Here is a 16,502-nt window from a genome sequence, read left to right on the forward strand (position 1 = left end):
TTCACTTAGCACAATCGGACTGGTTGGAACTGGCTGCAGAAATCTCAGACACTGCTTTCTCCCAATTTCCCATTACTTTTGAGCCCATTTATCTGACATGCCAAGGGTTATGATGTACGAATCACATATATATATATTTTTATCCTCCTGTGTCCTCCCTCCTTCTGGTTCTGTTTTTCATAGTAACTATCTCTATGTAACAGTTGATTACAATTTTGGGGAGGATCTTACATACTTATCATAATGACAGTTTTATATATCTCTTACGTCTTTGTACAAAAGAACTTAAACCACTTAGAGTTTCAAACTGGATAAAAATCCTCTCTGTTACATTTACATGTACAATCACTAAGCATCATAACAAAAATAACAATTATGTCTTAAAAACTTACCTACGTTCCAATAGCACATTGAGTTATCTTGATAAGCACATATATTATCTCATTTAATCTTAACTCTGCCACGTAGGCATCACTATTCCTATTTAACATATGAGGAAACTGAGCTAAGAGAAGCTAAGTAACTTGGTTACAGCCAATAAACAGGAGAGCTGCAATTCTCACCCGTTTCCCTCTCAACCCCACAGCTTATGCTCATCTTACTACAAGGTGCCACCACTCTTTTTTTTTTTTTTTGTGAGGGCGATCAGCCCTGAGCTAACATCCATGCTAATCCTCCTCTTTTTGCTGAGGAAGACCCGCTCTGAGCTAACATCTATTGCCAATCCTCCTCCTTTTTGTTTTCTTCCCCAAAGCCCCAGTAGATACTTGTATGTCATAGTTGCACAGCCTTCTAGTTGCTGTATGTGGGACGCGGCCTCAGCATGGCCGGAGAAGCAGTGAGTTGGTGCGCGCCTGGATCCGAACCCCGGGCCGCCAGTAGCGGAGCGCGCGCACTTAACCGCTAAGCCACGGGGCCGGCCCAGTGCCGCCTCTCTTAAGTGTCAGTATAGCGATACAACCACCTGAGAACGCGTAATGGCCCACTACCAAACTTAACTATCTGCCCATCACAGATAATAACGAGCCCAAATTCTCCCCTCTGGTCTCCTCTTAGTTCATTTGCTCAAGGCCATTTTACCCAGAAACAAACCGAACCACATGTCTGTAGAAGAGACACACAGACAAGAGGAGAAACAAGCCGCATAAACAGCCAGCCAAGGGACAAGGACCGGAATGATTCCTCACGGCAGAAAAGGATCCAGAGGTCACGTGGGCCCACAAGCAGAGATAAAGTAGCCAAGGAGTCCTGGTAGAGGAGCACGAAGCAGCAGTGGGACAGCCTGTCTCCGAGGTGAGGAAGGGCCGTGCTACTTCATGCTGGGCCTTGCATCAACGAGAAAACACAACTGCTTGTTGTGTTTGTACTTGTGATGCAGACAGACCCTAATGAAGTAAATTGTTTACTGATTTTGTTTTTATTGTTTTTGTGTCAATAGATTGTCCGAGGATTAAAAAGTAAGCAGCATTGTTTGTTGGAGAGCCCTACAGGAAGTGGGAAACCTTAGTCTTACTTTGTGCTGCTTTAGCGTGGCGACAGTCTCTTCTTCGTGTAAGTATGTGGTTGATATATTCAGCTTGATTATTGGGACTTGAAAAAAATATAATAAAGTACTTTTTATCCAGAATGATTCATTTAAGGAAATAGCAGTAACTAAGAATATACTTTTGGTCTTTCTTTTAATCCTCCCTGCTTGATATTTTAATGAATCTCAATATAAATGAATACTCAAGTGGTTGTGCCTTTATTACATTATTAATCTTTGACTATTATCTTTTTGTAAGTTATGTAAATTGATGATCATTTCTCTATAAATGTCTCTGACAGCATAAGTGTTTCTCTCCTGTCCTAATTTGATGCTACAGATAGAGCGACCAACTTGTCCAGATTTGCCAGGTACTTTCCCAGGTTTAGCCTTGAAAATCTTACAGCCTGGGGGACCTCCCAATCCTGGGCAAATTCGAGTGGTTGCTCACTCTAGCTGCAGAGGATGATGAATGTTTGTTTAATTAGAAATATTATGAATAGAGGTTCTTTCACTTTGAGGGAAGCCAGCGGATGAAAGCTTAAGCGAAAAATCTGAAGTGCCGTTGTCACGTCGTCGTACGTGCCGCTCAAAGAGTGTTACAAATGATGGCGAGGACGGAGGAGCTTCACGTCATTTCAACAGTCCAAGTACACCACCTTCTGAAAGAAATGGCACTTCATCAACTTGTCAAGGTAGGTTATATTTTTGCCTGGGTCTGTTGGTATGTGTAATAGGAACCTTCATTACCGTTGTTATGAGACCTAATTTGATAAATTTGATGAGCATAATTCATTAGGTACCTCCATCTAATTTCTCTGGAATTATTTTTAGATAACACAAGAGTGGTCAGAAATCCTTGGACTACTTTATTCTTGGCTTGGCTTTTAATTGATTTGGACGTTTTGTTAGCTTAAATCATTTTTTGAAGCAGGCAAGGCAAAATAAATGATATTCAGAAATTGATGTTATTTGTAGGCAGGATTGTTAATTATAAGTTAGGATTTTAGAAAACATTGATTTGTATTGTAAGACAAAATCTAGTTAGCCTCATTCATTCTTGATAAGTTTGCATGAACTTCTGAAGCCAGTATCCTGCATGAGGATGAGATATGTTTTAGGTATGATCCTTGACTAGTTCTAATTAGATTTATTTAAGTGAAATATATTAAGAATAACATAAGACTCTTAATTTTTAAAAAATATTTCTCTGGCTTTGACTATATGGAAAAGATTGGTCGTTATTTGCCTAAGCCAGAAACCTAGGAGACATCCTGTACACGTTGCTCTACCTTATTTCTCCGTGCAAATCTCTATCTCCATTGACAACTTCCTGGTCCAAACTACCATCTCTTGTTTAGAGCATGCAATAACTTCTTTTCCTGCTTTCACTCATGCCATTCTTTAACTAATCACTGGCAGGGAGAAAAGAGGTGGCCATGACTGACTTAAGTCTCAACGTATCCACTTCCTAAAATCAAGAATGGAGTCATCTTCCTCTAAAGCACATGACTATGTGTGGAGGAGGGTGGCTGCTGGAACCCAAGTGTGATTCTGTTAGGAGTGAGGAAGAGGAGATGGAATAGTTACTGGAGAGGTGACCAATAGTGTTGTCTGCACTGTTTTGACCCTTAGCCCTTTTGACTTTCTTTCCATTCCTTCAAAGGGTCATGCTTTCTTCTGCCTCAGAGCCTTTGCTTGTGTTAGTGTCTCTTCTGAGGAAAGTTACATCTTCAACTTGTTATCCTCCTCTTCCATTAGGTATCGCTTAAATTTCACTTCCTTGAGGGAGCCATGCTGACCTTTCCGTTAGATCAGATTTGGTTTCCCTGTTATTTTGTGTCATCTCACTGTGTTGGTCTCCTTCACAGCACTTGTCTGTGAAGTTTTTATTATCCATGTGTCTGTGTGCATCTTTTATTGATCTCTGCTTCCCCTAGCAGACTGTGTTCTCCATGAGGTCAGGAGCCATGTCAGTTTGCTTACCATTGTAACCCTGGAACCTGGCAGAGTGCTTGGCGTATAGTAGGTGCTAGATAACTATTTGTTGTGTGAATGAATGGAGTTGATTTTGAGCTAATTATAGAAACTCTGGTTTATAATATTTATATACAACCTGTATTTTTTTTAGAAAAGCTTTATTGAAACATACTTGACAAAACAAACTGCATTTATTTAAATGGTACGCTTTGGGGTCCTCGCGTCAGGGCCTGCGCAGGGCCCTCCTGGCGAATCGAGGCGCCCGCTGCCTCGCCGCCCCCTCGCGCGGGGAGGGGCGGGGGCGGGGAGGGGAGGGGGCGGGGGGCGGGGAGGGGCGGGGGCGGGGGGGGGGCGAGCGCGCCTGCGCGCCTGCGCCCCGGGTGCCTTGTCCCAAGTTCACGTGTCTCGAGGGTGGGACTGCGGGGCTCTGCTTGCAACGGCGGCGCTAGAGCGGAGCGTGGGCTGCAGCGGCCGGAGTCATGGCAGGACAGGCATTTAGAAAGTCTCTTCCCCTCTTTGACCGAGTTTTGGTTGAAAGGAGTGCAGCCGAAACTGTAACCAAAGGAGGCATTATGCTTCCAGAAAAATCTCAAGGAAAAGTATTGCAAGCAACAGTAGTAGCTGTTGGATGGGGCTCTAAAGGAAAGAGTAGAGAGATTCAACCAGTTAGTGTGAAAGTGGGAGATAAAGTTCTTCTCCTAGAGTTTGGAGGCACCAACGTAGCTCTAGACGACAAGGATTATTTCTTATTTAGAGATGGTGACATTCTTGGAAAGTATGTAGACTGAAGTGAATTACTATTGAAATGGCATCACGTGAAGCTGCCCATTCCACTGAAGTACTGAAATCTTTCATCATGTAAATAATTTCCATGTCTCTCTTTTATAATAAACTAATGATATCCAAACTAATGACATCCCGTGTCTCTAAAATTGTTTCACTGTACTGATATAAACATTTCCAAATAAAAATATATAAATGAAAAAATATAAAATAAAATAAATGGTACGCTTTGATAAGTTATGGCCTCCACCATAAGGTGTACCTCCATGAAACTTTCAGTCAGCGTCAAGATAGTGAACATATCCATTACCTTCAAAAGTTTTGTCATGCAGCTTTGTTATCCCTCCTTCCCACCCCTCTGTGACTTTCTCTCCCCAAACAACCACTGATTTGCTTTCTATCACTATAGATTAGTTTGCATTTTCTAGAGTTTATATAAATGGAATCAGACAATTTGTACACCAATTTTGTCTAGCTTCTGTCACTTAACATAATTCTTTTGAAATTCATCAATGTTGTGTGTGTCCACAGTTTGTTCCTTTGTGTTGCTGAGTAAGGTTCTGTTCTATGGATATACTACAAATTGTTGATCCAGTCACGTGTTGATGTATATGTGAGTTGTTTCTAGTTTTGGGCTATTACAAATAAAGCTGCTATGAACATTTGTATGTCAGTCTTTGTTATGGACATGTGCTTTCCTGTTTATGGGCAAATACATAAGAGTAGAATGAGTGGATCACTTATGTTTAACTCTTTAAGAAACTTCCAAACTGTTACCCAAAGTGTTTATACATTATACCATTTTACATTCCCACCAGCAGTGTCCGAGAGTTCCCATTTCTCTACATCTTTGCTTACACTTGGTATGGTCAGTCTTGTCTGCCATTCTGATAGGCATGTAGTGTGGTATCTCATTGTGGTTTTAATTTGCATTTCCCTGATGACTTATGATGTTGAGCGTCTTTTCATGTGCTTATGAGCCATCTGTATATCTTCTCTGATAAAATGTATTTTTGAAACTTTTGCCTGTTTTTTTTTTCTTATTGTTAAGTTTTGAGAGTTCTTTATATATTTTGAATGCAAGTGTTTTTCTATCAAATATAGTTTTAGGTTTTACTGTTAGGTCTAAAATCCATTTCGAGTTATGTTTGGTATATGGTGTGAGGTATGGATCCAAGTTCATTTATTTTGCCTATGGATATCTCATTGTTCAGCACCATTTATTGAAAAGGCTATCCTTTATCCACTGCATTGCCTTTGTTCCTTGGTAAAAAATCCGTTGTCAATATATACACAACTTGCATTTTAGCATCATTGTGAGTTTGAGCTGTTTAGAATAGTCTCTTGGAGCATCAGATGCGATAAATCAGGGTTGGATTCTTTCCATTTTTAAGCAAATTCTTTAGTAAAATATAGGCTAAATACAGAAAAGCATACAAATCCTAAGTGTATAGCTTGATGAATTTTCACAAAGTAAACACACTCGTGTATCTACCACCTAGATAAAAATAGGACATTACCAACACCCTACAGCCCCTTCTTATGCTCTCTTCTAATCACTATCCTTTCTCTCCACAGGTATTGGCTATCCTCCCTTCTGTCACCATTGATGAGTTTTGCCTCTTTATAGAAATGGAGTGATATCTGTACTCTTGAGTCTGCGTACTTTTGCTTAACATTGTATTTTGGGGATTCATTTGTGTTGTTGCATATGGTAGTAGTTCTTGTTGTGGTATATTATTTACTTCTATGAACATATCACAGTTTATTAATGCGTTCTGCAGTTATTAGACATTTGGATGGTTTCTACATTAGGCTTTTAATGCTTTTATGAACATTCTTGTTCATTCTTTTGCCAATAGGTAAGTATTTTCTGTTGGATATATACCTAGGAATGGCATTGCTGGTCACAGTGTATGGATATGTTCAGCTATAGTAGAGACTGCCAACATTTTCCAAAGTGGTTGAACCAGTTTATGCAACCCCTTCCCTACATCCAGTAGTATATGGGAATTACATTGTTCAGCATTCTTGTTAACACTTGATATGTCCAGTCTTCTAAAATTTTAGCCATTCTGGTGCATGGATGATGTTCTCGTGAGTTTGAATTGGTATTTCTCTGGTGACTAATGAGGTTGAGCATCTTTTTATATGTTTATCGGTCATTTGAATATTCCTTTTAGTGAATTGCCTATTTAGATTGCCCATATTTCTATTGGGTTGTTTCTTACTGATTTCTATGAGTTTCTTTTTTTTTTTTAAATATCTTCTGGATATGTCTTGTTTCTTTATAACTTTGTATTTTAAAGACTTAACCCCTCCAATAAGCTTCCTGCAAATGTCCCTGCTATAGAGAAGAGGAAGATAAGCCTTTTGGTCTATGCAAATAATATGATTATTTTTTTAATGAATTGGGGTAAATCTCATTTGGCACATGGCAGTTCAGTTTTTCTAAAACTAAATTATTGTTTTTGGTAGACGTTCCCTGGCCTTTAATGGGCCCATGCAAATTTGCCCCTTGATTTATTTGGGAGAGAGTTTCTCAAAAGTGGCACTATTAAAATTTGAATGGGATAATTCTTTGTTGTGGCAGCTGTCCTGTGCACTGTGGGATGCTTAGCAGCATCTCCCAGGCCTCAACCCACTAGAGGCCAGTAGTACCTACCCCCCACTTTGTGACAACCAAAAATGTTTCCAGACGTTGCTGAATGTCCCTGGGGTGGGAGGTGGGGGTGTTAAAATTGCCCCGGTCGAGAAACACTGATCTAGATTTGTTTTGTGGGTATTTGACCAGTTTGCCAGGAAATTACAGAGCTCAAAATTACGTGTCTTTTCTAAAATCCATATGGAAATACAAAGGACTAAGAATAGCCAAGATATTTTTTAAGCAGCAGGTCAAGGTGAGAAGACTTGATCTATGAGATATCCTGATTTATTATATATAAAGCTATAGTAACTAAAGCACTTTGGTATTAGCACAGTGTTAGACCAGTGGAAAACAGTAGAGAACCCAAATCCAGTTCCACGTGTATCCAGAAACTTGATTTCTTTTAATAGAAGTGCTCTTACAGAGCAGAGGGCAAAGGAGGGGCGTTTCTTTAAGTGGTCCTGGGACTATTAGATATCAGTGTGGAAAAAATTCAAGTTGGAACCCTACTTTACTCCGTACACAAAAATCCATTCCAGGTAGATTAAAGACCTAGGCATGAAAGGCAAAACTATTAAGATGTTAGAATATAGTGGTTTTCAAACGATATTCTTAAGAGTCTTAGAAAAAACATGGCTTGTAGTGGGAAGTGGAGAGAGGATCAGGGAAGTTCTAGGTCTCGCGTGCTCTTTTGGAAATTTTAAACGCTATTTCTTAAAAAACTGTAGTCCTCCTCAGAAAAGGCTTGAAAACCCGTGCTGTGTGGCATAGATAGCCTTCTGTGTTTGTGCAGACTCAAACTTGTTTTTTTTTTTTTGAAAATAGTATTGGACTTGCTTATAGGGCTTTCTCCCCTAGTAGTCTGTAAATCCTTCAAGGCCAGGGACTGGTTTTTTTTCATTGTTTTTCCATGGGGTCTGGAATTGTATGGACTCAATAAAATAAATGCTTGTTAAATGAATTCAAGAACTGGGAGTGGAGGGAAAGTATAGAGAAGAGCAGAGAGGAAGGAAGGTACTTTGAAGAACACTCTCATTTACAGAAAAGGAGAAACCAATGTATTGGAATAGTTAAGAACCATGTTACAGATATTAAAGAAAAAGCAAATGCATTTATTCTGTTGCAAGAATACAGAGTGTTATGTTTGGCTGTATACCTAGAGGTTATGCTTATGGATTTTAGAATCAGACAGCAGGAGTCAGTCATATCTAGGCTCTGCCTCTTACTAGCTAAACAATATTGAGCATGAACTTGACTTTTTTAAAACCTAGTATTTGCACTTATAAAATGCGAATAATATTATTCGGTGATTTAAGAGGTCGTTGATGACCTTGAGATAGAGCTTTCCGGATTGTGGGATTAAAAGCTAGATTATAGGAGCTTGATTCTACTATATTGTTAAGCCTAAAGAACATTGAGAGGCTTAGTAGGAAACAAACATTGAGACACTGTAAAGAAAGATTTTTATAGAAATGAAATACATTTTCTTGAGAGACTCTTACAGTTATATTTTTTAAGCCACGTTATTGGGAGTGGTCTACAAAAGCATAAAGCTACAATTGGACTTTCCTGTGGAAAATATATTTCTCAAAATGTTTGCTATATCTTTGTTAAGGTAAACTGAGTGGTAAAGTGCTTTTAAACATGTTGAGCATTTCATGTTTTAAAGTATGTTATGAAATTTTTAGAAATAAATCATACATCTTGATTCCAATATTTTTCTAGAAAAATATCCTGAAGCAACCCCTGATGGCCTAGCGGTTAAAGTTTGGCACGCTCCGCTTCGGAGTCCCAGGTTCAGTTCCCAGGCGCGAACCACACCACTCGTCTCTCATTGACTATGCTGTGGCAGTGGCTCATGTAGAAGAACTAGAAGGATTTACGCGTAGAATATAGAACTATGTACTGGGGCTTTGGGAAGGGAGAAAGAAGAGAGGCAGATTGGCAACAGATGTTAGCTCAGGGCAAATCTTTCCAAGCAGGGAAAAAAAAAGAAAAAGAAAAATTGCCTAATTGTAAGTTATTTATACTCATATTTTATGATTTCTTATATAAGACTCTCCTGAAAAAAACTATACTGGCTGCAAAGCTATCTGCCAATAAACAGGTGTCCATATGGAGAGATGAAAATGGTGATTTTCAAGTAGAGAAGAATTCAACCCTTATAAACTACACAGTAGGTAAACAGAATTTGTTGGCAGTGAAATATTCCCGTTAGTTCTAGTAGAACAAGGTAGCCAAGCATCAATCAAGATTTCAGTGGTGCTTGTAGAGAGTAGTTGGGTCATGTCACAGACGTAAATTGTAAATTATTGTAACTTCATTTTATATAGTTACTCATTACAAAGGAGTTTATTATTATACTAGATTATTGAGGCTAACATCATTAAAATGAAACTTCATGGTGCTTTCTTATATAAGAGGAATTTGACAGTAAACTATTTACTTAAGGCATATACTGATAGTATAGCTACTTTGTACTTTTAATTCTTCTGTTGTTTTGATCTAATAATGGCATTTTGGGGGGTCAAAATACCTTTTTTTAGAAACCTTGATACAAGCATATGCTGTCTTCAAAATCTTACTTCAAATAAAGCAATAGAGGCAAGTTGGAAGTAAAAGCATGGAATACATAAACAAAATAATAAGGGAATTATGGTGCCAGTTATCAATGGATTGCCCCTGTGTAACAACATCAGAGTGTTGCCCTCTATTGTCTGTTCTGCAATAATGGAGCTGCACCCAGTAGACATTTCTCTTTTGCACCTGGCAGGAGTTAAGCTTTTGTCAGAGAAGGTTTAGGACAAAGGGCCTTCCATCCTAATTCCAGGGTGCTTCCATTCTTTTCTTTTTCTTTCTCCTGCAGTACAACCAGCAGTGGCACAATTCAGGGGTGTCTACGTGGACTCACCCACAGTGGGTGATCCACAGTGGATTCAGTGGATCCCCTTGGATGGCTTAATAAGGAGAATGAGTGGCACCGCTGCAAGTGGAATCCCATTGAATCCAGTAGGCATCCCAGCCTCAGCCTACCTGTCCCTGGGAGGGGACAGGGCTTTCCTGTTTGCCAGTCTCAGCCTGCTGTTCCCTACCTGCTGAGCTCTGCCCTGACCAGGGACTGGTACTGGCCTTGGGAAACATGACAATCTTCTCCATCATCCCTGTGCTGCAATCATTCCTTCTCCAACAAGGCCTGAAGGCAGCCTTGGCGAGGGGGTCCTCTCCCAAATTTGTTTCTTTCTTAACTACTCTACTGTAATTCTGGGCTATTCTCTATAGTTCCTTTTAAAGGTTTATGGTTAATTGTTCATTATATAAACTGTCCCTGCTCAATCTATTGGTTGGTTTCCATGTCCTGATTGAACACTGATTCTTATCATTATATATTATTTTTTTTTTTTTTTTTTTTTTTTTTTTTTGTGAGGAGATCGGCCCTGAGCTAACATCCGCCAATCCTCCTCTTTTTTTTTGCTGAGGAAGACGGCCCTGGGCTAACATCTGTGCCCATCTTCCTCCACTTTATATGGGACGCCGCCACAGCATGGCTTACCAAGCAGTGCGTCGGTGCGCGCCCGGGATCCGAACCAGCGAACCCCGGGCCGCCGCAGCGGAGCGCGCGCACTTAACCGCTTGCGCCACCGGGCCGGCCCCATTATTATATATTATTTTATAGGGTGTTAGTGCTAAGGGGAAAAATGAAAGGGGAACAAGTTGGATAGGGAGTGTCAGAACAAGAGGATAGTTTATATTTTAAATGAGATGGTCAATACAGCCTCACCAAGATGACATTTGAACACAGAATTAAAGATAGTGAAGAAGATGAGGCATGAAATCATCATGTGGAAGAGGATTCCAAGTCGAAGGAACATAGAGTACAAGTCTACAGGTGGGAGAGTGCCTGGCATGTACCAGGAGCATAATGGAGGGCAGAGGGACTGGAGCAAATGGTACAGGGGATGACTGGCCAAAGATGATGTCAGAGAGAGTGTGGGACCAACTGTATTGGGCTTGAGGTCCATCATAAGGACTTGAACTTTTCCCCTGAGAGAAATGGAGAGCCCCTTGAGAGATTTCACAATGTCAGGGTGTGACATCTGGTTTTAAAGGGTCACTCCAATTGGTGCATTGAGGATAGATTGCGGGTCAAATATAGAGGCAGAGAAACCAGTTAGAAGGATACAGTGATAATCCAGGCCAGAACAATGGTGCAATGTGGTCCACCCAGCCATCAGGGAGTAACAGGGTGTGGACTTACATACCCCCCGCAAGCAAAGAAAAAACTAGTCCAAATACCTGATATGATTATTTCACTAATGATCAGTCTACATATGCAGTGGGTGAAAGTCCACAAGGCCAGAGAAAAGCAACCTTCATGTAAAGAAAAATTCTAAGGAACTGTAAGTCACACCACCTGCAACAACCACAGATTCTAGAATTATTTGAGATGCCAAGACAATGAGGAGGGAATAATCTTTTCAACAAGTAGTGCTGGGACAGGTGGATATCCACGTGTGAAAGAATAAAGGTGAACCCCTACCTCACACCATATACAAAAATGTTACATCTTCTTACCATCAAAGATGTAAATGTAAGACCTAAAACTATAAAACTCTTGGAAGAAAACATGGCCTTGGATTAGGCAATGTTTTTGTAATTGTGGCACCCAACACATAAGCAACCAAGGGAAAATAGATCAATTAAACTTCATGAAAAGTAAAACTTGAGTGCGTTGAAAGACACGATCAGGAAAGCGAAAAGACGACTCACAGAAGGGGAGAATATGTTTACAGATCTTTACATATCTGATAAAGGTCTACTATTGAGAATATATAATACATTCTCCCCTCTCAACAATAAAATACAAATAGCACAATGAAAAATGGGCAATGCGTTTGGATAGGCATTTCTCCACCAGAAATACATGCCTGCCTGGTGCTGTGCTGTCCCTGCCTGAGGCTGCAGTTCCTGTGCTGGCCATCAGGTGGCAACCTCCTGTGTCAGTGGTGCCCACTGAGCTTTACTGGAGCAATTTGGGGAAAGGAGGATTCATGCAGAAGTCATGCTGACCCTCCGCCTGCCTCAGGACCCACTTGCACTTCCTATTACTAGTGTTCCTCTTCACCGACTGAGTGGAGCAAAAGCAGGAAGGAGGGATCCAAGATGCCCCTATTTGTTCATTCGGCAGCTATGTGCCAAGCCATCACCCTGGGCCGGGAGCCCTAGTGGGCCCAAGGGTGGTGCTGAAATCTACCCAGTGGTCCCTGCCCACCAGGAGCTCAGTCTGGAGGCAGATGGACAAAAGCACAAAATCAGAGACACGTGAAAGAGAAGAGCATGAACTGGAATGAAAATAAAGAGTGTCCTGCAGGGAGGGCTGGGGTCTCACTGGGTAGGAGGGTCTGAAAGGCCTGACTGAGGTGACATTTGCTGTGACCAGAATGACATGAGGACCCAGCGCTGCACTCACCTGTGATCAGCGTGCCAGGGAGAAGGCACTGCTGGTGTGGAGACACCCAGGCAGAAGTGAGTTTGGCCAGAGGAGGTTAGAGAGGTGGGCACTGTGGCTGCAGAGAACCTGGAGGGGAGAGGAGGGAGAAGGGCAGGCCAGACCTGGGAACTGGGAGATGGTGTGAGGTGTTTCCTCCTCTCTGACAACACTGCTCCCCACCCTGCATCTGTAAACCGCAAATATTCACTCTCTCTCCATCTCTGTGGACCAGGAATCTTGCACAACTGAGCTGGAGCCTCTGCTCACTACGACTTCCAGGTTGGGGCTGTGGCCTCCACCGAGGCTGGACCAGGGTGAGATGTGCTGTCAAGCTTACTCCTGTGGGCTTGGTCAGGATCAGCTTCACTGAGAGCCTGGCTCCTTTCTGTCTGTTGGCCGGGGCACTCCCTTGGTTTTCTTCTGTGTGGGCCTCTGCATAGGGGAGCTCAGGACGTCCATGTATGTCCCCAGGTCAAGGGGTTAGACAGACTGAGAGAGGGGAACAAGGGGAGAGGGAAGAGGGAACACAAGAGAGCGAGTGAGAGAGAATGACAGCCTCGGTGATGGAATCTGGGAAGGGTCGTCCTGTCACTTGTGCTGGGTCTGCTGGTCAGAAGCCAGTCCCTAAGCAGTCAGTGGTCCACAGGGACGTATAGAACAGGCAGGGAGATCGTCCCTGCAGGGGCACGCTGACCTTGACTCGAGTGTCCTGGTGGCGAAAGGCTCCCTTCCTACCTGGGCTGATCCTGCGTTGAGCTCAGATCCTCCTCCTTGGGAGTGTTGCTCATCGCGGCCCGGGTGTGCTCTCCCGGGTTCCCTGGGCTCCTGTCGCCTCCAGGAGGGAGATGTACACTGAGGGGGCTGAGGCCAGAGCAAGCAGGGACCACTCCACCCTCCCAGCTCATTTGCTTCCTTCCCCAGGAGAGCTGACTCCTCAGGAGCCTCTCCTCACTGCTCACCATCTTCTCTGCTCTGAGAGCACCTCGTTTCAGCCTCTGAAGAAGACCTGGGGAGAAGTTTCCAGGTGGGAAGGCCTCTCTCCGTGGGAGCCCCAGAGTGGACAGGGACCTTCGACAGGGCTGGGCATTGTCCCCTCAGTCAACTTGGACTTCCTGGGAGGCAGCAACCCCTGGGGGCAGGGCCTAGGCTGGTGGCAGGTCTCTAAGCATCCCCACAATGCCCATCTTCCTGGTCTCACCTGATTGAGCACAGGCCTGCACAAGCACACCACCTTCCAGACCCCCTGGGGTTACGTGCAGCCCATCAAGACCGCTGTGTCTGTCTCATTGTGTGGTTGTCCGTCTCACCTTCCTGGCTGATTCGCTGCTCTGTTCTAGATCCAACCTCAGGCGGCTGCAAAGTTGACCTTCCACGTCAGCTTGCCACTGAGATGGCTACTGTTTCCAGGAATGCTTAGGGGCCGGGCTTTGCCCACGCATGGCGACATCAAGTGGGCAACCTCTGACAGTGAAGCCACCCCCCTTCAGGCTTGCGCCGCTCACAGGGCCGTCACACTGAGGGGGTGGGGACGGGACCTGCCCTGGGCAAAAACACCACGACTCTCACTGTTCTTCCCTCAGCTTCACATGCTCCTCAGTTGGTTGTATGTCTTGAGTCTCTTCCCAGAGGTTGTTTTCTGACAGCACGTCCGGTGTGATCATGGCTTTCCGGGAAGAGGATTGGCTGAATTCCTCACTCAACCATTCGGTGCGTCCTGCCGACCCACGCCAATCACTTTCTGAAGATGCATCCTTTCAGCAATCTGAGGACCCAAGATTGTGAGTCTGTGTCCTGGAGGGATTTTGAGAAGAGCTGGTGGGATGGCAGTATTGCAAAGCATAAAGCCTTGCTTCCAGAAAGCTCTCTGGGATCCTCATCATCTTGCTGTTTTGGAGTCAAAGCCCTGAGATCTTTAAAAAAGCCAGCAATGTTAGAATATGGGCAGGACAAACAAAAGTCTCTGGGCTCCAACACCAACTAAAATATTCTGAATTTCTAGTAACCCGAGACGAGTGGAAAGGAGTTGGGAGTGTGGAGTGGAGGGGCGGTTTGGGTCAACTACGCGCCTGGGAGGAGAAATGCCATGCAGAGCAGCCTTTCTGGGGGCATACGTGTGGGACATGTGTGCAGACCCCCGCTGCAGACATTGCTGCTGCTGCCCTTCAGTTCCCTCAGCCCACTTGAGTCCCTGCAGTCCCCGGGAGCCAGTCCCCGGCAGGCCCACAGTGTCCCCCTGGAGCACCTGCATCCACTCTCTGCCTGAGGGCTCTCTCCTGCAGCGGGAGCTTCCTCTGCTGCGAGCCTGTGCCAGCCTGTAGCACAGAAGCCTTCACAACCCGGGGTAAACCCTCCACCCACGGGCACAGAGCCAGTCCGGGTGGGATCTCGTCTCCCAGCAGGACTAGGCTGGATGCTCACCTCAGTGCTCCCGCGTCAGGCCCCGCACTGGCGCTCCTCCTCCAGGCTCCCTTCCCCATGGCCTCCCTCGGGCCTCCTCCCTCACCTGCAGACAAACCACTCGCCCTACGTCCTTGTCTGCTCTGGGCCAGACTCTGCGGAGGCTGCACGCTGGCTGTGACGTGGAGCAGGTTGTCCAGCTTTCTGGACTTGAGCTTCCTCACCTGTGAGATGGGGACACAGGCCTGCCTCCCGGAGTCGCCAGAGGAGACGCAGCGTGGGGAGACGCACACCGCTGCAAAGAAGGACGCCCACTGATCACCCAGGGAAAACCCCAACCTTGCCAAAGAAACAGGAGCTCGCGAGGCTGCGGGAGGAACGCGGGCAGCCTGTCCACACAACGTGGAGAGTCACTGACGCGTGTGGCCGTGCAGGGTAGGCCCCCGGACAGTGGAAGAGCCATTCGACAAGGAGGGTGACAGGACAGACGCTTCCAAGGAGAAAGATTTAAGTGTTGGAGGATCACAGAGGCCTTAGGAAAATCCTGAGGCCCTGGAACATGTTTACTGAAATGCTGTTATTGGCCGGAAGAATGTGTTACAATACGCAGTCCACTCTGGATTACTTCTCATTGGTTGTAGGAATGAGTGCACACTTGTGATTAGAACCCACATTTTGTTAAATGTAGGATATCTTTATTTTTCTTAACTTTTAATTATTTTTTTTTGTCGATGAAGTGCCAAGCATGGGTTTTCTCCGTTCTTTTCATTGCATGGGTGGCCTCTACTTTCAGAAGTGGATTCCTGGTGCTCATCACCCCTGCTAACCCGAGGGACAGCCCTCTTTCAGGTCACACAGTGGATGTGAGCTCCAGGTGGGCAGGGACCACGTGGGGTCATACTCACTGGTGAAGTTACAGTGCTCGGCCCATGGCAGGGACCAGAACGTATTGGCTGAATGAGTGAGTGAAACAATGAACGAATGCATGAATGAGTACATGAGTGCGGGAGTGAGTGAGTGAAGGAATGAGTGAAGGAATGACTGGGTGAATGAAGCAGCACAGAAGCTGGATCCACACAGGAGGAGCCTTTATCTGTGGTGGGCTCACACGGGGTCACAGCACAAGCCCTGGACGGTGGCATGGAGCATGTCCAGCTGTCCTCCCAGCGCTGAGCCTCCGTCACCTGCAACACAGTGTGGTCCTGGATCTTCTTCAGCTCCTCCTCAAACAATGCTGAATGTTCCCAGGAGCAGGGCAGCAGGAAGGGAACCTGAGGAGGGACTTCCCAGACCCTGCGCCCTGGAGGACCACTGTGACAGCCTGGCAGGGGGCTCTTAACACGCTCCGGGCACCAGGCTAGAGATGCTCAAACAATTGCTCAGGGAAGTCTCCCAACAGCCCATCAGGAGGCCAAGTTATTTCCTCATTGTACAGATGGGGAAACTGAGGCTGAGAGCCTCACCTGCATCACCAGCTAGAAAGAGGCTGAGCAGGGACTAGGACCCCTGTTTCTCTGACTTTGGATCATTGCAAACCACTGTCCTGCACTGTGGCCTCCTCGGGCTCAGGGGTCCTGGCCTCCCTGGGGCCTGCACCCTTCTGGCCTCCAGCCATCACTGAACTAAAGGGACAGGGCCACTCCGTCTGCCTGGGGCTGGGTATGGTGGCCGGGGAATGGCCA

This window comes from Diceros bicornis, unplaced genomic scaffold (genome assembly GCF_020826845.1).
Source record: "Diceros bicornis minor isolate mBicDic1 unplaced genomic scaffold, mDicBic1.mat.cur d_74_multi, whole genome shotgun sequence".
Classification (NCBI taxonomy): Eukaryota; Metazoa; Chordata; class Mammalia; order Perissodactyla; family Rhinocerotidae; genus Diceros; species Diceros bicornis.